We start from the raw sequence: 22,931 nt of genomic DNA on the forward strand, positions 1-22,931 counted from the left end.
TATACCAAAATTGGTAAGGCGTGACAAGAGTTCATGACGAACATAATGACAGGTCCTAACATGCAAATAATGACGCGCATGTCATGTGCAGCATGATTTACATGACATGGTCTCGGGGCGCTCGCGGCCGTTTAAATGAAGGGATACGAAAACTGGTATGACGAGACATTTCTGTATGACGAACATAACTGACACGTGTTAACATGATAATCATGATATGCATGTCATGTATGACATGATTTACATGCCCCGCTCATGGCGCACTCGCGGCCGTTTCGCTAGATTGATATACACCAAAATTGGTATTGTGCGATGTGACTTTATGAAGAACACGAATAACAGGTGGTAGCACGAAAACCATGACATCCATGACATGTATGTCATGATTTACATGCCACGCTCATGGTGCATTCGCGTCCGTTTCGCTTGCATGATATACACCAAAATTGGTGTTACGCGACATGACTGTATGACGAACGTAAGTGAGACGTGGTAACATGAAAATCATGACATACAGGTCATGTACGACCTGATTTACATGCCACGCTCATGAAGCGCTAGCGGCAGTTTCATTAGATTGATATACACCAAAATTGGTACTGCGCGATGTGACTGTATGAAGAATATGAATGACAGTTGGTAAGATGAAAACCATGACATGCATGTCATGTATGTCATGATATACATGCCACGCTCATGGTGCATTCGCGTCCGTTTCGCTTGCGTGATATACACCAAAATTGGTGTTACGCGACACGACTGTATGACGAACGTAAGTGAGACGTTGTAACATAAAATTCATGACACGCAAGTCATGTACGGCCTCATTTACATGCCACGCTCATGGTGCATTCGCGGCCGTTTCGATAGCTTGATATACACCAAAACTGGTATTGTGCGATGTGACTGTATGATGAACATTAGTGACAGGTGGTAACATGAAAGACCATAATATTCCTGTCATGTATGGCATGATTTACATGCTCTACTCATGGTGCACTCGCGGCCATTTTGCTCCTTTGATATACACCAAAATTGGTATTGCGCGATGTGACCGTATGAAGAACATAAATGAGAGGTCTTAACATGCGAATCATGTTATGCATGTCATGTACGGTGTGATTTACATGCGACTGTCGTGGTGTGCGTCCGGCCGTTTTGTTAAGGTGATATATACCAAAATTGGTATGGCATGACACGAGTGCGTGATGAACATAAACGACAGGTCATGCATTTATATACCAGAATATGCGTTTCATTGGCATGGTGTACACTAGATTGTGCATGCATGCGTGCATGGCAAACATGCGATATATGGTGGACTAGATGCCATGGCATGAATGATTTCATTTGGCTCAAAGACTTGCTGGCTGCTTCGCATTACATCGATTCCCACAGTGCGTGGGATCTGCCGAATTTTTTCTAAGAAGAGTCGCTGCCTGCTGGTTTTTCGGCTACAGCTTTAAACGGCTGTAGTTTGAGAGGTTTTTCAGACAGAAAGAAAAACATAAATACACATAAGTTAGCACAGCGTATTTGCACACGCAGAGAGAGAAAAAGAAAGAACTACGGTGGCCGTTCTTGGAGAACAGCGGCCGCCGCAACCATAGCCGCCGCCTTGAAACATGCAGACGGGCCCGTAGGCGACAATCACGGCCGCCTGGATCGTGGCGCGCGGCGGTGTTGCTCCGGCCGTCCCATTCGGACGGAGGAGGCGTAATTGCAGAAAGGGGCGTGACCGCCCCTTTCGCCGCACCGCGGCGCGCGCCTACTACCCCTCCGTTTCTTCGCTAGCTATGCGGGAAGGTTTGCGGCGCCTCGAAGGTATCGCTGTGCAGTAACCGTTGGTTAGCATAGCACCTCCCCCACCCTCACAAAAACGCACATAAAAGGATGGACGACGGCTATCGCTATATCGTTTATTTTTGTGTGTGTGCGCGCCATGCAGTACCTGTCGTGATGATGGTGTCCGAAGCGAAAACACCCGTGATCCACTTTTCAAGAGAATTCTTTTGGTGTTGTGCAACATATCAGTACAAAAGTACACATGCGAGGGAAAGCACGAGATTTATTTAAAACTCCTTTTTTTCTGAGTGCTTCCAGAATATGGGAAACGATCCGACGGTTGGTTCCGCTGCTTAAAGGAGGTTGGCAGATTTCCCTTGGAATGCTGCGGCCTTGAGTGCGCGAGCTTTACCTGCTGGAAGGAATGCCACTTTGGCGTCGAGGCAACATAATCTTTCTTGATGCTTGACTTACAGTACGGCAAGTTTCTGAAAAACACGGTAAATTACACACGGAATCCCAACGCAGACTAAAAAACAAATTACTTGCCTGAAGTCAGTGTGGTATGACAGTGTGAAAATGCATATGAAAACATATATGCTAGTCGCAGAAAGCCATATCAGCAGCAACTCCGCCAACGAACCCGCATATTAGTTCGAATCATAAAGGGCAAACCGCATGCACGCAATAATGGATGCGGAAATTGGGGGACCCTTAAGCTTCGCCTTTAAGAGTTAAACGCGACAGCGATATCTGCGCGCATACACGCACACACACACACATACACACCGCCGCCGACACCGGGATTACAGCGAAACGGGCTCTTTCATACTGTCGCGTTAAAACGGCAAGGAAGGAAACAGAAAAAGGAGAAGGCAGGGAGGATAACCAGAAACATTTCCGGTTGGCTACCCTACACTGGGGGATCGGGGAAGGGGAATAGAAAGACGAGAAATAGAGAGGAGGGAAGAGAAAAAATTACACCATCTCCCGCTAAAGGGGACCATGAGGCGATGCGAAGCCGGAGCACTTGCACGATCGCGTTCCGTTGGCGTTCGTTGGGCATGCTACCGACCTCGCGTCGTGGAACGCGAAGAGGGATGCTACGCGCGTCGTATCTTCCATCTAGCCTGGCCCTTAATTCTCACAGGGCGAGCGGGGAACGCGGCCTACAGGCGGGCGAGAGGGGGGCAGCGTAGGAGAGGAGAGAGAAGGGGAGGGGACGCGCATGCGCTCGAGCTCATCGCGGCGTTGAGCAGGGGAGAATTTCGGCATGTCTAGCCCGCGTTTCAGAGGAAGAGTGGAAAGGGGGAGGGGAGAAGGGGAGAGGGGAAGGGGAGAGGGGAAGGGGAGAGGGAAAGTGAGAGGGGAATGGGAGAGGGAAAGTGGAGAGGAGGTGTGGAGAAGGGAGAGGAGGTGTGTGGAGAGGGTATGCGCATGCGCAGTAAGGGTGGTCAGAACGCACACCACCACCACCACCACCACCACCACCACCACCACCGGATTGAGCTCCGCCTTAAGATACTTCGCATCTAAAAAAGAGAGATACAGAGAAGATATGCAGTACATTCACTACAGCGTGCAGGATCGCACCACAAGTCAGAGGCGTTCGCATAGGCCCGTCGTTTTAAAACGACAAGCGATACCAAAACGAGAGAAGGTGGCCATTGCGTGACCGACCCTTAACTAATTCGCAGGCGACATGCGTCGCTCATCGCTTTCGCGTTCAATTCGCCTACGTGCCGCCTGCGCTTAAATAAGAACGTCGCATTCATATCACCGTCGTATCGTGGCAACTTCGGAATGCAAAGAGACATGCCCACAGCAAAACGTTGCCTATCATCGGCAAGGTGAAAACGACTACAGCATTATCATTACCGCAATTTAGTCTTCGAGCTCTTAAGACAGCGCTCGACCGCAGAACATATAGTTATGCAGCGTCGAAGACGACGAAATGCATTTCCTTTAAAAAGAGGCATGGCGCGCGCCGATCCAGGCGGCCGTGGGAGAAACGAGTGCCAGAACAAATGAGAAGCACGGCAGATCACGTACTCGGCACAATACATACGTGTCATGGCATATGAACGCGTCGCGCCTCACGAAATCGCCTAAGCACGCTGCTTGGCTCTATCTCGATCGTAATATGCTACAGAAAACAACAATCACTGTGTAAAGCCCGATTAAGAGTACATAACAGCCTACCTTGATTCCAGTCACCACGTGCACGATGTCCAACGCGCATTTTTCCAAGCACGTCTACGGCGCGGCCAGCGCGGCATCATCTGCAAGGATGGATGGATGCTATGAGCGTCCCCTTTATAACGGGGCGGTGACAAGTGTGCCACCAGGCTCGAAAAAAAAACATTTACTCTTTTTTTTAGCGTTGGCCTAGTGTCTTTACTTCAATTAAAACTATTTTACTCCAGAAGAAAAAAAAAACCTTAAGTGTTCAGCTCCGTTCTGTGCCTTTACGGCAGAATGTCCTTATTTTTTTCCCATTATTATTTTTGTCCTTTCTCTCTAGTTTTCTGCCACCAATACTCTAACCGTCTCTTACTTATTTCAATCGCGGGTGGTTCAGCTTTCCACTGTCTCTAAAACCCAAGGCGTCATGTAGGCTCGTGCCCAACGTACACCTGGTGGATGTCTCCACATTCATCAGAACATGCTCCGCCGTTTCCTGATCTTCCCCGCAGCACGTGCATTGTTCTCTTCTTTCTGAATCTCGCTTTATAACTACCCGTTCTAAGGCAACCCGATCTCGCTTCAAACAGTAAAGCGCTTCCCATTGAATTGTCGTAAAATGCCTCCCTCCTTATTTCATTTTTGCCCTTTCGGTAGTTACTCAAAGCCGGTTTTTTCTCCATAGCTGCCATCCAGTAAATCCTCTCCGCCTCTCTGACTTTCGCTTAACGCTCTTTGTTGACATACTGCTTACACTACCAGCCGTATCTTTACTAGTGAGCCTCCTAGTTCTTTTTCTCCACTGTGTATCCACGCTCTTCCTATACAAGTAACGGAACACCTTCTCTGCCCATCTACTCTCTCTTCATATTCCTTAGCCTTTCTTCGAACCTTATTTTGCTCTGAGCCTCCCTCGCCTCAAAACCTGCCCGTCCCATATCGCCCTTTACAGCCTCATTTGTCGTCTTCCAGTGAGCACCCAACGCGAGGCGTCCCACAGTCCTTTGATTTATATCCATTCCCGATTGCACCTCTGCCCTCATGCACACACTGAGTTCCCAAAAGTAAGTCCCGGAACCATTACACCTTTCCACAGACCACGAAGCACCTCGTACCTATTGTATCCCCACAATGCTCTGTGCTTGATTATTGCAGCATTCCTCTTTCCTTTTGCTGCTGAGGCTTTTTCCTGTACCTCCATGTACCTGTCACCCTCATTTATCCATACTCCGAGGTACTTGTATTCGCTCACCCTCGGTATTTCTTGGCCCTGTATTGACACCGCCTGATCACAAGGGTCATTGAATACCACCAATTCACATTTTGTTACACTAAATCCTAGTCCTAGAGCTTCCCCTTCCCTTCCACATATATCCGCCAGCTGCTGTATATCCTCTCGACTGTCAGCAAATAAGACAATATCGTCAGCATAAAATAATCCTGAAAGCTTCTGCTCAATCATCACGCCGCCCTGTTTGTGTGACAGATTAAAACCAAAGTTGCTACCGTCTAGCGCTTTTTCCATATTCACCATGTACAGCATGAATAACAGCGGGGACAAAGGACATCCTGTCTCAGCCCTTGCTAATCTCAACGTTCTCTTTGCTACTCATTCTCTTCCATTCTATGCAAACTGTATTTTCTCGGTATATCCCCTCAAAAGCTGTATACAGTCGTCGCCTATGCCCATTCCTTTCGACATACCCCACAAAATTTCCTGATTAACGTTGTCGTACGCCCCAGTGATGTCTAGAAAAGCCATGTACAAGGGCCTATTTTCTATTTTAGATATTTCTATACACTGAGTGAGAACAAACAGGTTATCGTCTAACCGCCTGTCGACTCGAAATCCATTCTGGAGTTGTCCCAAAATATCGTTGTGTTCTGCCCACTTTTCTATTTTCATTTTTACTGCTTGCATCGCCAACCTGTATAGTACCGATGTAAAATTCTTGAACACAGGGTATCGCTGGAGCCATTTCGACAAGCGGACTTGTCAATTCACAGCTTTGAAGAAGACAAGTTTGCTTGTCGAAGCGCTGACTCCAGCGACACCCGTTGTCAATGAATTTCTCATCTCCTTAAGCTTCCATCTTCCCTGAACTTCATTCTTTTTTGAATGATCAATTCCGCTCGCTAGAGAAGCTCCAGAAATAAACCAGATGCCATATTACGCAGGCATCCATTTACCTTTTACGCTTGACAGTGAACAGCTAAAAGTGATTGCAAAACACTGGCATGATACAACGAATTGACTTGCGTGTTGCTGGAGCCAACATTTTGACAAACTAACTTGTCTTCAAGTTCCAGCCTTGAAGAAAAGTCCGCTTGTCAAAACGGCTCCAGCGACACCCTGTGTTCAAGAATTTTTTATCTCAGCGAAATTGCTGTTCTTCTGGCCAAAGAATTAGTTAGTCCTGTTTATTCAGACATGACATTGCCTTAATTCATTGTGCTGAACACATCTAAGCATTTTGATGTCGGCCCATTTTCATTACTTGTGTTTTATGGAATACGTTAAACCGCACTTCCAAAAGTAAATGCGCAATTCCAACAAATGTTGTTGGTCATGCATAACCTTTATTTTAACAATTCCAAACAATATATGTTGGTCACTTGACATAGGGTGGAGCAATGGAATTGATGACTTTGCTTAAGAACCTGCACGCAAAACGCAGAGTAGAGTACAAGGTGTCTATATCAATCAGACATGTATCAGCACAACAAAAATCGGAAGGCTGTCTTGGCAAGCACACGAGCACAGCAGCAATACTTTGCTAAATCAAAACATTTGTAAACGCCAATAGGAGCAGTTCCATGGCTTATTTTGTCTCAATGACGTAAATTTAGATATGTTAAAGAAGATTGGGTAGGCAATATTTAGAGTTCCTCCACAGTGGTGTGTGTCAATAATATTGTTTTTAGGAATACCTGGAATTCTAATTTCATCCTGCATACAAAAGGCACGATGAACCAAGAAAATGTTTCTGTCAAGCATGCACCTACACCAGCATAACAAAGAAACAAATAAAACGAAACAAGAGGCTAGTTTAGTTAAACGACAACGAACACCGTAGCACAGGGCGACATTGGTTTAGGGAAAATTCCCCCTAGTTGTAGCACGTGCTAAGAATTTTTCGCATAACCAACACAGAACAAAATGGAGAGACACAGTGCACTAACCTTCAGTAGAATGGTTTATTGCACCGAGGGACACGTTTGCACATGCCGGTGCACTCACACTGCACCAAGAAGCGTGCACCGAGTTTGTCTTTTCCATTTCATTTTTAGATATACATAACACTCATAGCTCACAGACTACTGCCTTGCAGAAAGTCATTCTTTTCTGACAAGGACAGGGACAGAGTAACACAAGTGGTACGGATATTTCGATTTTGGCAGCTCTAGATTTCATCTCATTAGTTAAGCTCTTTTGGTTATAAAACCTTTGAGTTCTGCAAGAAAACAACAAGGTCACACACCACTCTCTACAGACAATGAAGCCACCCATCATTGGCTTTATATAAATTACAAGATTACAATGCTTCCTTAACCTATCATCATCAGCTTGTTGTTTACACGGCATACTGCTTACTGCAGAAAGAGGGTATCTGATAAGCGACAGTTTCTCCACATTCCACAAACCACATTCTACTCGTTTTCTGGCAAGCAGTTGTTTCTTCGTGCTTGGCTGCTAATTCTGCAAATCGTTTCACTTTCATGGAGCGGAAAAACATTTGTACATTAGCAAGGTGACATCACCTTACTATGTAGTGCAAAATTTCATGCAGTTGGGGCACACAGCTATTCCTTTTTGAGCACACCCTGTTGGAACAGCAGACTAGAGCATGGAGTGGTATTCTTAGCAGGCCCTTTGCGACTAACACCTTGGGATGATGTGTTGTGTGTGATCTTCCAATGTGCTATGTTGTCCCATTGAGTTGTTGCGCTATTCAACTACAGAATAAAAAGGTTGGCATCACGTGCTAATGTGGAAGTAGTTTTTTTCAGCTCCATGCAAGCTGAAATCGATTTTCAGAATCAGCACTCAAGCACTAAAGACTACGACTGCCTGCAAGAAACAACATAGAACACAGTTTTTGTGAAATACAGAGAACTGTCATTTACCATACCTCTTTCATGCGGTAACAGTATGTCGGGAAATGGGCACTGCAGGAATGATAGGTTGAAAGCATTTTAAAAGAGGCGAGCGAATGTTGGGTGAATTAGTGTCTCGACATAGTAAATACCATCGTAAGTAGCGCAACTAGACAGGACAACAGTGTTCGTCTGTTCCTTTTTGTTGTCCTGTCTAGTTGCGCTACATAGAATGGCATTTATAAGACAGCATTGTAATCTTGTAAAGAAATGCAACGATAGATGGCTGGCTTTACAGTGTAGAGCATGTGAGTGGAACCTTTTTTCAGAACACAAAGTTTATCAGCTAATAGAGTTGAACTAACGAAGTTGACAATAGAAGCTGCAAAAATTGCAATAGGGGGTACAAATTTTGTTAGCACTCCTCGAGTGTCCTTCTCGAATAAAGCATTGACTTTCTTGAACATGGAATAGTTCGCAATGATCAGTATGCCGCATATTTTGCTAAAATAAAGCGGAAGAAACACTCTCTGCTGGCACCTTGGTTTACTTGAGGGCACCACCCCATTGTCTATAAGTGCCTCGTGTGCAATAAACCATTTTTTTGAAAGTTAGTGCACATTGTCCCTCTTTTTTTCGGCTTTGTGTTGCCTACGTGCTAAAATTTTTACCAAGTAGTTGAGGTCCTTATGAGTACAGAAAATAAGATACTTTGGAAATTTCAACCACAAATACACAAAGCACAACACAAAACCTAGTTAACAGTAAAAAACTTGTAATAGCCAATGGAAAGTGCAGTTGAACAGTTGATATTGCCCACACAATGCGCTTAAATTTAGGTATGTTTCAGAATCCCGGGTAAGCAAAATCAACGAGTTCCTCCACAACTGTGTGCATCACAATTGTGTCGTGGTTTTGGCAATACTCGGAATTTTTTTTCATCCTGCACGCAAATGGCCAATGAAGTCAGCCAAGCATGTGCGTGCAACAGCTCACTATGTCTTTAAAAATTATGACAAATCGGAACATTTTCGAAGCATATGTTTTGACGCCTTCTGCACATTTTTCTACAGGCCTCACAGCAAAGTTACTTGAACACGGGCATGAGCTGGCGCTGTCATGTATAATTCGTTCAGGTGACCTGTCGGCGGGTTCAGGTGACGCGCTTTCACATTCATTACCCTCAACGTCGATTGTAGCCAGGCAGGCATTATCTACGCTTTCAGTAGTTGAGTTTTGTGCTGAAAGGTTACTTTCATTACTTTGCACCAAGGCGGTCTGGCGAAAAAGCGGCTGAACTGCAGCATCAAGTCGTCGATGTTAACTGCCGACGCGATAGGGAGCCGATAGGTTTTTTTTTCTTTCCATGGGAGACCCTTTCGCGCGGAAAGCTAAAAAACGCCAGGCCTGCGCTGAAACCGCAGCACAGTCACAGCGAAAGCTGGAAGCGCGCGTTTCTAGCCCGTTAAGCTCTCTTGGGCTACAATACAAGTACGCTAGAAAGGTACCCACTACGCATAATCACAATTTTTGTGAAGTTGGGAAGCACCTACTAAGTCATTCGTCATTCTGCGTTGAAACGAGGCACCAGCTACACGTCTGTAAGGCATTATGTGCACTTTGTTGACGCGACGACTGATGACGATGAAGAATTATGGCTCAGCCCTTTGTAATGGGTTGGAATCTTTAAACGGCCCTATGTAATTTGCATTGGGTGACGCCCGGTCGCTATTTCCCTCTCCCATCATGTTGACGTGGGAGAGAGACGGGGGGGGGCGAGAACTTTACTGAGACCCCGAGGAAGTGGATCATGCGCTTATGGGCTTCCTTGGCAACCAATACAAGTGCACTTGCGAGGAACCCACTACGCTATAAATTTTTGAGAATTAGGGCAGCAGGTACTGTGCCATTTTTCGTCATTCTACCGAGAGCGTTGGTACCTGCTAAACGCATGTAAGGCATTATGTGCACTTTGTTGATGCTGTGCCCGATGACGATGAAGAATTATGGCAGAGCCCTTCGTAATGGGTTGGAAGCATTCAACAACCTACTCGTTGCGCAATTCGCATTGTGTGACGCCTGGTTCAGAATCGCGTTGTGCGACGCTTGGTGCTTATTTTACTCTTCTACCCCGCTATATTACATATGCTAATGTGGTTCCTTCCCGACATGAAGCCTGTATAGGACCTTTCTGCAAAGCAGTTTCAAGCACCGGCATGGCTCAGAGGTTGAATACTGGGCTCCCACGCAGAGGGCCCAGGTTCGAACCTCGTTCCATCCTGGAGTTTTTTTCTTATTTCGTTTTTTTTTCTTATTTCAAGCGATACTGGTTACGGACACCGGCGGCGGCGGCGGCGGACAACTACGGCGCCAAAAACGGCCGGTGAAATGATCTCATAACAGCTTTCGCTGTAAAATGACACTTACGTCTGTTGGGTGTCTGGAAGACAATAAGGTCCTGGAGTTTTGAGACGAAAAAATAGCAGGGCGAACAAGAAGCACATTCCGAAAAGACGGAGAAGGGATATTCAACTTTAACGCTTGAAACTGCGCAGTTGTCGCGGTTATCATCGGCGGCTTCGGTGGAGCGGGAGCGAGGGCGCCAGAGCGGCTTCACGGGCGGGCAATGAGAGGGTACGACACGATGACGTAAAATGACGATGTGTGGCGAGATGACGTTTCGACCATGGCCTCCGAGATGGCGGGCGCGCCTGCCATCTCGGAGGCCATGTCTCGACTCTCGACGGCGGGAGCAACGGGCGGGAGGAGGAGGCGAGGTTGAGGAGAGGAAAAGACGCTTTTCTTCCGCCCTCGCTGGGAGCGCGCCGGGTGTTCTCTGGCGCGGCTCAGCATGGTCTGCGCGCGAAACAGGAGTGAACAAGGCCCGCCGCGGCTTTGCTCCTCTACCATGATGCCGCTTCCCGGCAATTCCCGGCAGTTTGAATGTAGCGGGGCCAGCAGAACGAACTAGCTGGAGATGACGCTCGAAGGGCCCGGGGACACTCTCGGTCCCCATACAATGTATCACATTTTATTTCATCAATTAAGCAATGGTCAACGATGTTCGGCGAATGATCTCGTGCCCTTCACGTGCATGGTGGGCTAAAAGATGAAAAAATTTTGTTTACCGATCTTCAAATGTTGAAATGGGGACAAATATAAACGCGCTACCCTTTCTTTTTATTGCGCATGCGGTTCAGGCGACCAATATTTGCGATTACGAACGTATACGAGCGACCGAAGTTCGTAAGTGCGCATTTTAATGGCAAAAGATCTAGAAAAAATGTTTACTAAACGTTTTAAAAAGACTTCTTGTAAAATACGTTTTTTCGACGTCTTCTAAAAAACTTCTTGTGAAAAACGTTTATTCAACGTCGCATAATATACCTAGATGTCTGCATACCTTTTTAGTCGTTTCAAGAAGTTTTTTAGAGGTTTTGTGTTTCGTGAGTTGGAACATGACCCTGGATCTGTCCAAATGCAATCTGTTAAGATTCACGAACAAAAAACAGCCCCTGATGGCAAACTGTCATGAACACAACACCCTTGTGAGGGAATATAAGTACCCAGCGACTTAACATGGAATGCGCACATAGAATACATTGTACCAAAGCCTAGCAACACATTACACTTTTTGAGATGTAACTTTAAGCAAGCACCAGCCAGGCCGAAAGAAACCCTGTATATGTCGAATGTACGCGCCCACTTTTGCAGTACGCGTGTAGCACTTGGGACCCTTTTACTAAAGTAAACGTCGATGCTCTAGAACGTCTGCCGTTGAGAACGGCCCGTTTCGTCACAGGACTTTTCAAGAAGGTCTCTCGAAGTCAGAAATACTTTAAGATGGCCTCTTCTTGAAGACAGGGGCAAATTTTACGTTTGTCTCCATTTCATAAAATATTTCATGGTTTAACGGGTATTCATAAAGAAAACTACATAATGGAGCCTACGTATATGTCTGACCCTACTGATCACACATTAAAAGCACGCGAGTTTGCTATCAGAACTTTTTAAATATTCATTTTTTCCGCGAACAAATCATCAATGGAACAAACCACCTTAAGAAATCGTCTGGGTGTCCCGTGAAACATTTCCATTTGTGCTTCAATGTTATATTTTAACGCAGCCTGGGCACGCTTGAAAGTTGCTGTTTAGGCTTTCTTCGTTTCTTTCTTCTAGCGACCTGCATGCGTTTGACTTTTCTTGTGCTTTTTTTGGCAAGCCTGGGATTCCTGCTTGCATATTTTGTTTTCGTTTTGCTGCTGTCGTTGTTGTTGAATGTTAATACACGTCAGTGTTAATGCCGTATCACCCTTTGGCGCTTCATTATGTATTTGTTCTCTTTTTGTATGTACACATCAGTGTTAATGACGTGTCACCATTCTGCATTTTATCACGCATTTGCGTTTGTATTTTAATGTCAATACTCCCCCCTACATTAATGCCCCACGTGGGTGCTGCAGGTATTGTAAGTAAATGAATAAATAAATAAATAAATAAAATAAATAATAAATAAATAAATAAATAAATAAATAAATAAATAAATAAATAAATAAATAAATAAATAAATAAAAGAGCCAGAAAATTTCCACCAGTCATAAACAGCTAACGACCAATGCGGAAGGAAACAACTGGTGGTAGTTCAACGGTACAATCGCCCACATTATTTCAAAAAAAAGTTCTGCTTACACTGTTAGGATAGGTGCATTAACTTGGAGGGGCTGGAATGCCCTCCAAGCAACGTTGCAAATACAAATACGTTGAGTATAAAAAATGTACTACGCCTCTAATACCCCAAATTCTTACATTTTAAGGGAAACTGGTGGTTGACAAGTTTACGACAATAATAATAATAATAATAATAATAATAATAATATAATAATAATAAATAATATAATAATAATAATAATAATCTTTATTGTCATCTTGAGTTGTACAAAACAGATAACAGGCCTGTCAAAGCCAGACGGTGGCTTGGAGGACTAGGCCCGGCACATCGCAAACGAGAGATGACATACATATTGAAGAGCTTGTCACGTAAAATAATCAGAAAGAAGACATGTAACTCATTTACGCTACATTGAAACACAATAACAAACAAGAATCAAATTAGCGGAAGCATTATTACCTAAACAACAGAAATGGGAAGATAAGGATTGAACAACTTTAAACAGATTATACCCGGCATGCAAGAAAATAGAAACAATAGTAATGTGATAAACGATATAAATGATGCAGCATTAAAGCGACTTTAGGCTGTTTCGTAGACTGCGTTTCGTCGTTGCAGAAAAAAACACTGTCGGGGAGGTCATTAAAGATAGTAGGGACATAGACCTTTCTAATAGCTTTGCCATATCGTGTTTTAACGAATGGTACCAAAAAGCGGGAAGTTTTTCTTAATATACGAGGGGCAATGCATTCTTTTTTGAACTGAGAGCCCCAGAAATGCCGTAATACAACTGTTTGATTGAAGGACGCTTGGAAAGATGGCAGGCGAAGTAGAGAAAATAAATTTGCATTGTCTGTTGAGGAACGATTGTATACAATGGATTTCAACATGCTTTTTAAGATATTGTCAACCCGACACTGCCATCGCGAAGAACAGAAAGCAAATAATGTGATGCCATATCGCAGGATACTGTACGCAAGAGCAAGCATGATGGTCACCTTAATATTGGTGGGTGCAATTGATCTGATATTGAAAAGTAACCATGAGATTTTCGTAGTCTGCCACAAATGTAAGCCAGATGATCATTCCAGGACAGGTCGCTATCGAAGAATACACCAAGATATTTTATAGAATTTACATATTCAATGGGAGTACACTTACAGGAGGCGCAATCGCGGGCATGAAGAAGTAGGGGTTCATTTGTCACCATTGCTTTCAATGGATTTTTAAAGCAAATTAATTTCGTTTTTTTCTGATTAATCACCAAGCAATTATTCGTAAACCATGGTACAGCCTCATAAACACTGTCTTGTAGTAGTGACATCGCTTTATGGTAACATACATGTTTCGTTAACAGAACAGTGTCGTCTGCATACTGAAATACAATACATTTTGGAACAGCAGCCGTAAAATCATTTATGAATAAATTGAATAAAAGAGGAGATAAAATAGATCCCTGTGGTACACCAGCTTTCAAGGGAAGTCTGTTACTGAAAGGTAACTGATTGTCTAAGCGCACTACCTGGGAACGATCAGAAAGGTAATTTTTAAGAAAGTTGTAGAACGGGCCCCTGAAGCCAAGAAGGTATATTTTTCAAGCAATATAGAGTGGTTTACGGTGTCAAATGCTTTCGAGATATCAAGAAAAAGGCACAGGCAAACATGTTATGTTCCAAAGCATCATGCAGTTCATCGGAAAATTCTTCAAGTAGATCAGTAGTGCCACGACCTGCGACAAAACCAAACTGGCGACTGGAAATGAGCGAAAATTTATCTAGAAAAGAAGTCATGCATTGCAATAAAAATTTCTCAATTATTTGGGATAAGATAGGTAAAACTGAAATAGGTCGATAACTGTCAACGCTGTCTTTTGGTCCACCTTTAAATAGGGGCTTTACAATTGCTGTTTTTAAGTCTGATGGCAGAGAAGCTGTCTCCAGGAATCCATTAAGCATGAAAAGCAGAATCTCTGATAGTGCTTCCAGATTCCGCTGCAGTAAAGATACAGAGATACCATCAATACCTGCTGGTTTCTGCCTTTTGAAGCTGGAAACTATTCTAGCGAGTTCGTCTATTGTTAAAGTCGGAAGGAAGGCGGAGGCAGGTGTTGAATTATTTAAACGAGAACGGCCTTTCGGCACCGAAGAAAGCCCCACCAGACACATTTGCGAAGTGGCGATTGAAAAGATCAGCTGTATGCTCAGGGTCACCAGTAAACACATCAGTAGGTTTAGCATCGCTAAATTTCTTTAGCTCGAAAGTGGTTTATCAGTGACCACATCCGCGCCGGGTTTCTGGCAGATAACTGAAACTGATGATGGAAGTATCGTCGTCTTGCGGATCGGATAAGGGCAACCACTTTATTCCTTGCGATTCTGTAGTTGATACCTAGTTCTTCATTACCAGGGGAGCGTTTAAACCGTTTCCAAAGCAAGTCTCTGTCAGCAATTGCTTCCAAAATGTCTGGCGACAGCCAATTGTGACTACGTCTTTGCTTAGCCCTAGCAATACGAGTACAAGAATGTTGCAGACTACGCATTTTCGAGCAAAACCTATCATATACTTCCCCAGGAGAACCAGAAATAATAAGAGAAGACCAATCGAACTCTTTAATTAACGAGTCCAATTTGCGTTGATCAATAACTGTCACACGCATTTCTTTACGGGAGCTGTCCGCTTTCAAATAGCAAGAGGCAGAAGGCAGTATTTTCGAAGAAAAACGGCAGGAAGTAAAATAATGATCTGCTAGCGTTGCGTTATGACACAGGAGCTCAGAGTGTGATTCGGCGCTCGTACTGCTATATGGTCCAAACAAGAGCGTTTTATTTGACCGCTTACACTTCTTCTCGTGTAAAAGCTGTAATTGTGTTTCCAGGCCAAAAGCTGACAGAGATGAAAGATAATCAGACACTTGGATTTTTCCTGGACATAAAATATCAATGTTCAAGTCACCCGTGATGCAAAATGTTTCTTCACAGCTAAAACGCTTCATGACAGCTTCTAGTTCTAGAATAAAGCGACTGACACTATTGCTAGGGGGGCGGTAGATTGCTAACAAAGTAAGACATATATGGAGGGAACACAACTTCAAAGTAAAAACTTCAGCATGGGTGAAACTAACGTTAACTTCAGAAACAGTATACTTATCATTCACAAAAACAGCAATACCACCACCTCTACGGAGCTCTCGAGTCAAGAATTTAGCGGTGAAACCTTTCAGCACAAATAAATGCAGGATTGCATCTGGAACGTTAATTTCAGTGAGTACAAAAACATCCACGTAAGTGTTTGCGTCTTCTGCCAACCTTTTGAACTCCTCCCAGTATTTGCGCAGGCTGCGAATATTTACGTTAACCAAAGTAAAATCTGAATCAGAGTTAGGACCGAAGCTGCTCTTAAAGGTATCAAAGTTGGAAAATACAAGTGGAGCAGATGGAACCATATTCATTTTATCTTTTCAATATCAGCTTCACTGATTATTCGAATGAGTGAAGCGTCCTCATCCTTCTTGGCAAATATTTTGCCCGCTCTCACCCAAACATACTTGTAGTTGTTTTCCTTGCCCGCCGACCTAGCAAGCCAGAACAGATGTCGGTTGATCTTTGTTAAGTTGTCATTGAAAAAAAGTTTGGGCAGCCCCTTAGAGAGGTACAACTCTCGCAGTTTACCACGCCTGTTAAACCATTTTTCTCTCATAGCAATATTGCAAAAGCGCACCAGAACTGTTGGAGAAGAATCCTGCTTGCCAGGAAGGCGGTGCACGGCAACCACATCATTATCAGAAAAATCATGCAGTTCAAGTTTCACAGCAAGATCTTTGAGCATTTCTTTCAAATTTTCATTTTGGGTGACTGGTAAGCCATGAATTTCCAAGTTGGACAGTCTACTGTATTGGTCAGATTCGTTTTGCTCCTGTTGTAAACGATGTAAAATTTTAGCCTGAGCCTCGACAGTTTCGTTCAGTTTTCTAATTTCTCTGTCTCTGTTTTCTGCAGCGCCCTCTGATGACTTGAGCTGTTCGCAGGTGGTATCATATTGCTTTGAAAGAAAAGAAACTGACTCATCAAGGTCAGCGACAGATCTTGACAGCTGCAAAAATTCTGTCTTAAGAAGCAAGAGGGAATCAACTTTCTGACTTAGTGCAGGCAGAACTTCTAAACTTCTTTTCATATCTCTAATTTCTTCAACCAAAGCTAAAATAGAATCGCTGCTGTTTGGCGTTGGCGGTGCATCGGAAGATATAGCAGAAGCACTTTGCTTTTTGTTGGCTCTACAGGTTTTGCATACCCAACCGTCTCTTTTCGACTGCCCCATAGTAGTAAATGTACTGGGAGCTATGCCTGAGCAGCTAGATCCAAGATGATAGGAATATTTGCATTCGAGACATTTCATAAATCGACCGTCACAAGGCACAGTCTTTTGACATGAAATGCACAAGTCTTCTTCACTCATTGCAACTGGCAACGAAAAAAAGCAAAAAACAAACTTGGCAGTCAGCAGCAAATGGCATACAGTAAGTAAGAGGTGGCAAAAGACAATATACCTGTCAAAAGACGGATGATCAGTTTACAGGACAGTGTCTCGCCGCCGACTGCGAAGCGAACCGCACAGGGTGGGCGTATTATCCTGGTGAACAATGCCAACGTTGCCAGAGGAGCGAGATGCTGAAATCCACAGTGGCGTAGCGGCGTCGGCAGGTATCGATGAAAGCGCAGCCTGCCCGTCCGAAGGTCCCGTACGGAGCAGCGGCGTGAACCACGAAGGGGGCGTTTTTTTATCCTGATGAACCGGGCGAGTTTTGTAGGAAGCAGGTTCCAAGCTTGAAAGACAGCTTAGCAGCATCGGCAGGCGTCGATGGAACAGCAGCTTGTCAGCCAAACAGGAAAAGCCTCAGGAGGACCAGGAAATCTGTCAAAAGACGGATGATCAGTTTACAGGACAGTGTCTCGCCGCCGACTGCGAAGCGAACCGCACAGGGTGGGCGTATTATCCTGGTGAACAATGCCAACGTTGCCAGAGGAGCGAGATGCTGAAATCCACAGTGGCGTAGCGGCGTCGGCAGGTATCGATGAAAGCGCAGCCTGCCCGTCCGAAGGTCCCGTACGGAGCAGCGGCGTGAACCACGAAGGGGGCGTTTTCTTATCCTGATGAACCGGGCGAGTTTTGTAGGAAAGCAGGTTCCAAGCTTGAAAGACAGCTTAGCAGCATCGGCAGGCGTCGATGGAACAGCAGCTTGTCAGCCAAACAGGAAAAGCCTCAGGAGAACCAGGAAATCTGTCAAAAGACGGATGATCAGTTTACAGGACAGTGTCTCGCCGCCGACTGAATAATAATAATAATAATAATAATAATAATAATAATAATAATAATAATAATAATAATAATAATAATCTTTATTGTCGTCTTGAGTTGTCCAAAACAAAAAAAATCACAGCATATCCACGGGGTGAATGATGATGAGTGGGGCGAAGCTACGGAGGGAATCATCTGTAAACCGTGAAACTCTTCCGTGAAATGCGCCCAGTACATAATATAAAGAGTGTGAAACATCGTGTATATATTAAACATCAAACTTTTATTGTACTGTTGGTTTACGTGGTCCCTTCATTATCACTTGTGATCGGTGAAATGCAAGGAAGAAGTCCGCTCCCGAGCGAAAGAGCGCCAAGAGCGACCGCATTCCCCGCTCGCCCTGTGCGAATTAAAGGCAAGGCTAGAGGGAAGACAGGACGCGCGTTCCACGACGCGAGGTCGGTAGCATGCCCAACGAAAGCCAACGGAACGCGATCGTGCAAGTGCTCCGGCTTCGCATCGCCTCATGGTTCCATTTAGCGTCCCAAAACCAAACATATTGCTCAAGGTGTGCCTTGCGTTTTTCGTAGAAATAATTTCTTTATCATGTACATTAAGACGAAAAGTTGAAAGCTCACTAGAGTGTATCGCCCGCAAAGTATGTCTTTTAGTGTGATTTAACTCTCGTACGGCAGGGTCCTCGCGCCGTTGCCGGTCCACCTCGCCCGTTGACGATCGGGCGAGGTGGCTACATGCAACTACTGCTACTACACTTTAAGAAAAACATCTGGCGTTCTTTCGTTCTGCTTTTACAAAACATCTGGCGTCTTTCGTTGGTTTATTTCATCAATCAACGGCGTTTTGAACAAAATTTTTATTGTTTAATCACGCACAGGAGAAATCTCACCAGGCACTACCTTGGAGGTAAACAATGGCTGCTAATGGCAATGATAGACAGAAGAAGTCGGCTTTTAGCTAACACACTTCTACTTCTACTAACGTTTCCTACTGGAACATGCCAATGGCTGCTAATGGGGAATGAGAGACAGAAGAATTCGGCTTTTAGTTAACGCGCACGCTGCGAATTTTTTATTGTTCAACAACGCACAGGAGAAATCTCCCACCGGCACCACCTTGGAGGTCAAAGCGTAAGACTTGTTACTCACTGCTACGACCACGACGACTACGAGGGACGAACGGGTGCCGCCTTAAGGAGCTTCGCCCCTAAAATCTGGCATATCCCACGCACCGTGGGAATCGATGTAATGCGAAGCAGCCCGCAGAGAGCTGCATACATCGCCTTGTTTCTCTCTAAGGAAAATGAAGTCATTCACGTCATGCCAGCAAGTTCACTATATATCCCATGTTTGTCACGCATGCAGATACGTACAATCTGGAAGAGCGGCATTTCTTGAGCCCGCTGTAGACTCTCTTTGGGCAACTGATACAAGTATATGCAAAGTTCCCACTACGCCATAAATCATCGTAATTTTTCTTAAGTAGCGAAGCACCCACAATGCTATTTTTCGTCATTGTTCGGAGAATCGTGGTACCCGCTACACATCTGTAAGGCGTTATGTGCACTTTGTGCTGTAACCGATGGCGATGAAGAATTATGACTGAGACCTTTGTAATGGGTTGGAAGCATACAACGACCGACACGTTGCGCAATTCGCATTGTGTGACGCCAGGTTGTTATTTTACTCTTCTTCCACGCTATATTACATATGTTAACAAAATTCCTTGCCCGAGATATCACGGCTGTATAGAGTATTTTTGCGAAGGAGTCACAAGCACCAGCGTGGCACTGTGGTGGGATACTCGACTGCCAGGCAGAGGGCGCGGGTTATAATCCCATCCGATCCTAGAAATTTGTTTCTCATTTCAATTTTTCTTATTTCGCGCGATAGCGGTTACGGACACCGGTGACGACGGACAACTATGGTGCCAAAATCGACTGCTGCGATCTCATAACAGCTTTCGCTGTAACAAACTTCAGAGCCGACAATGCGCTCTCCACGCTGGCCTGCGTGACAGGTGCGCAAAAGTCCACTTGCGTTAATATAAACACATCTGGTTGCTACTGTTCTCGTTTTTCGCAGTTTGAACATTGCTTTGGAATTCCTGCCTGAAGTACGCGCGAATACTGTACCCTGAGATATGCATAATTGCTCACGTTGCATGACCTGAGTTGCTCCGGATTGCCAAGTTTTCTCGTTAACCGAAAAACGATTGAAAAAATTTCGGTTTCGCTCCAGAACGAAATAATAAATAACGTTCCGGTTACGTTTTCGTTCCAGTCAAAAATATCGTTTTTCTTTCGTTTTTCGTTTTTGGTTTTCGTTTCGTTCTGACACCGTGCTGATGATGGAAGTATCGTCGTTTTGCGGATCGGATAAGGGCAACCACTTTCTTCCTTGCGATTCTGTAGTTAGTACCAAGTGCTGCTTTACCAGGGGAGCGTTTAAACCGTTTACAAAGCAAGTCTCTGCCAGCGATTGCTTCCAAAATATCTGGCGACCGCCAGTTGTGACTACGTCTTTGCTTGGCCCAAGCAATACGAGTACAAGAATGTTGCAGACTGCGCATTTTCGAGCAAAACCTATCATATACTTCACCAGGAGAACCAGAAACAATAAAAGAAGACCAATCGAATTCTTATTTCAACGAGTCCAATTTGAGTTGATCAATACCTGACACACGCATTTATTTACGGGAGCTGTCCGCTTTCAAACAGCAAGAGGTAGAAGGCAGTGTTTTCGAAGAAAAGCGGCAGGTCTGCTAGGCGTTGCGCTATGACACAGGAGCTCAGAGTGTGATTCGGCGCTCGTACTGCTATATGGTCCAAACAAGAGTGTTTTATTCGAGCGCTAACGACTTCTTCTCGTGTAAAAACTGTAATCGTCTTTTCCAGGCCGAAAGCTGACAGAGATGAAAGATAATCAACACTTGGATTTTTCCTGGACATAAAATATAAATGTTCAAGTCACCCGTGATGCGAAATGTTTCTTCACAACTAAAACGCTTCAAGACAGCTTCTAGTTCTAGAATAAAGCAACTGACACTATTATTAGGGGGACTGTAGATTGCTAACAAATAAGACATATATGGAAGGAACACAACTTTAAAGTAAAGACCTCAGCATGGGTGAAACTAACGTTAGTTTCAGAAATGGTATACTTAACATTCACGAAAACAGCAATACCACCACCTCTGCTGGCTTGCCCGCCGGCCTAGCAAGCCAGAAGAGATGTCTGTTGATCTTTGTTAGGGTGTCATTGAAAAAAAATTCAGCAGATCCCATGCCACCGCACCATGACAGGGGCATGTAAAGCATACCCTACATGACATGCATAACATGATTCGCATGTTAAGACCTCTCATTTATGTTCGTCATACAGTCACACCGCGCAATACCAATTTTGGTGTATATCAAACGAGCGAAATGGCCGCGAGTGCACCATGAGTATAGCATGTAAATCATGCCATACATGACATGCATATCATGGTTTTTCATATTACCACCTGTCACTAATGTTCATTATACAGTCATATCGCGCAATACCAGTTTTGGTGTATATCAAGCTAGCGAAGCGGCTGCTAATGCACCATGAGCGTGGCATGTAAATCATGACATACATGGCATGCTTGTCATGGTTTTCATGTTACCACCTGTTATTCATATTCTTCATACAGTCACATCGCGCAATACCAATTTTGGTGCATTCTCGAGTCAAGAATTTAGCGGTGAAACCTTTCAGCACAAATAAATGCAGATTGCGTCTGGAACATTAATTTCAATGAGTACAAAAACATCCACGTATGTGTTTGCGTCTTCTGCCAACCTTTCGAACTTCTCCCAGTATTTGCTCAGGCTGCGAATATTTACATTAACCAAATTAGAATCTGAATCAGAGTTAGGACCGAAGCTGCTCTTAAAGGTGTCGAAGTTGGAAAGTACAAGTGGAGCAGATGGAACCATATTCATTTGATCTTTCCAATATCAGCTTCACTGATTATTCGAATGAGTGAAGCACCCTCATCCTTCTTGGCAAATATTTTGCTTGCTCCCACACAAACAAATTTGTAGTTGCTTTCCTTGCCCGCCGACCTAGCAAGCCAGAAGAGATGTCTGTTGCTCTTTGTTAGGGTGTCATTGAAAAAAAATTCGGCAGATCCCATGCCCGGTGGGAATCGATGTAATGCGAAGCAGCCAGCAAAGAGCTCCATACATCGCCTTGTTTGTCTTTGAGCCAAATGAAATCATTCATGCCATGGCATCTAGTCCACCATGTATTGCATGTTTGCCATGCACGCATGCGTGCACAATCTAGTGTACACCATGCCAATGAAACGCATATTCTGGTATATAAATGCATGACCTGTCGTTTATGTTCATCACGCACTCGTGTCATGCCATACCAATTTTGGTATATATCACCTTAACAAAACGGCCGGACGCACACCACGACAGTCGCATGTAAATCACACCGTACATGACATGCATAACATGATTCGCATGTTAAGACCTCTCATTTATGTTCTTCATACGGTCACATCGCGCAATACCAATTTTGGTGTATATCAAAGGAGCAAAATGGCCGCGAGTGCACCAGGAGTATAGCATGTAAATCATGCCATACATGACATGCATATCATGGTTTTTCATGTTACCACCTGTCAGTAATGTTCATCATACAAGCATATCGCGCAATACCAGTTTTGGTGTATATCAAGCTAGCGAAGCGGCCGCGAATGCACCATGAGCGTGGCATGTAAATCATGACATACATGGCATGCTTGTCATGGTTTTCATGTTACCACTTGTTATTCATATTCTTCATACAGTCACATCGCGCAATACCAATTTTGGTGCATATCAATCTAGCGAAACGGCCACGAG

This window comes from Rhipicephalus sanguineus, unplaced genomic scaffold (genome assembly GCF_013339695.2).
Source record: "Rhipicephalus sanguineus isolate Rsan-2018 unplaced genomic scaffold, BIME_Rsan_1.4 Seq1073, whole genome shotgun sequence".
In the NCBI taxonomy this organism is placed as follows: Eukaryota; Metazoa; Arthropoda; class Arachnida; order Ixodida; family Ixodidae; genus Rhipicephalus; species Rhipicephalus sanguineus.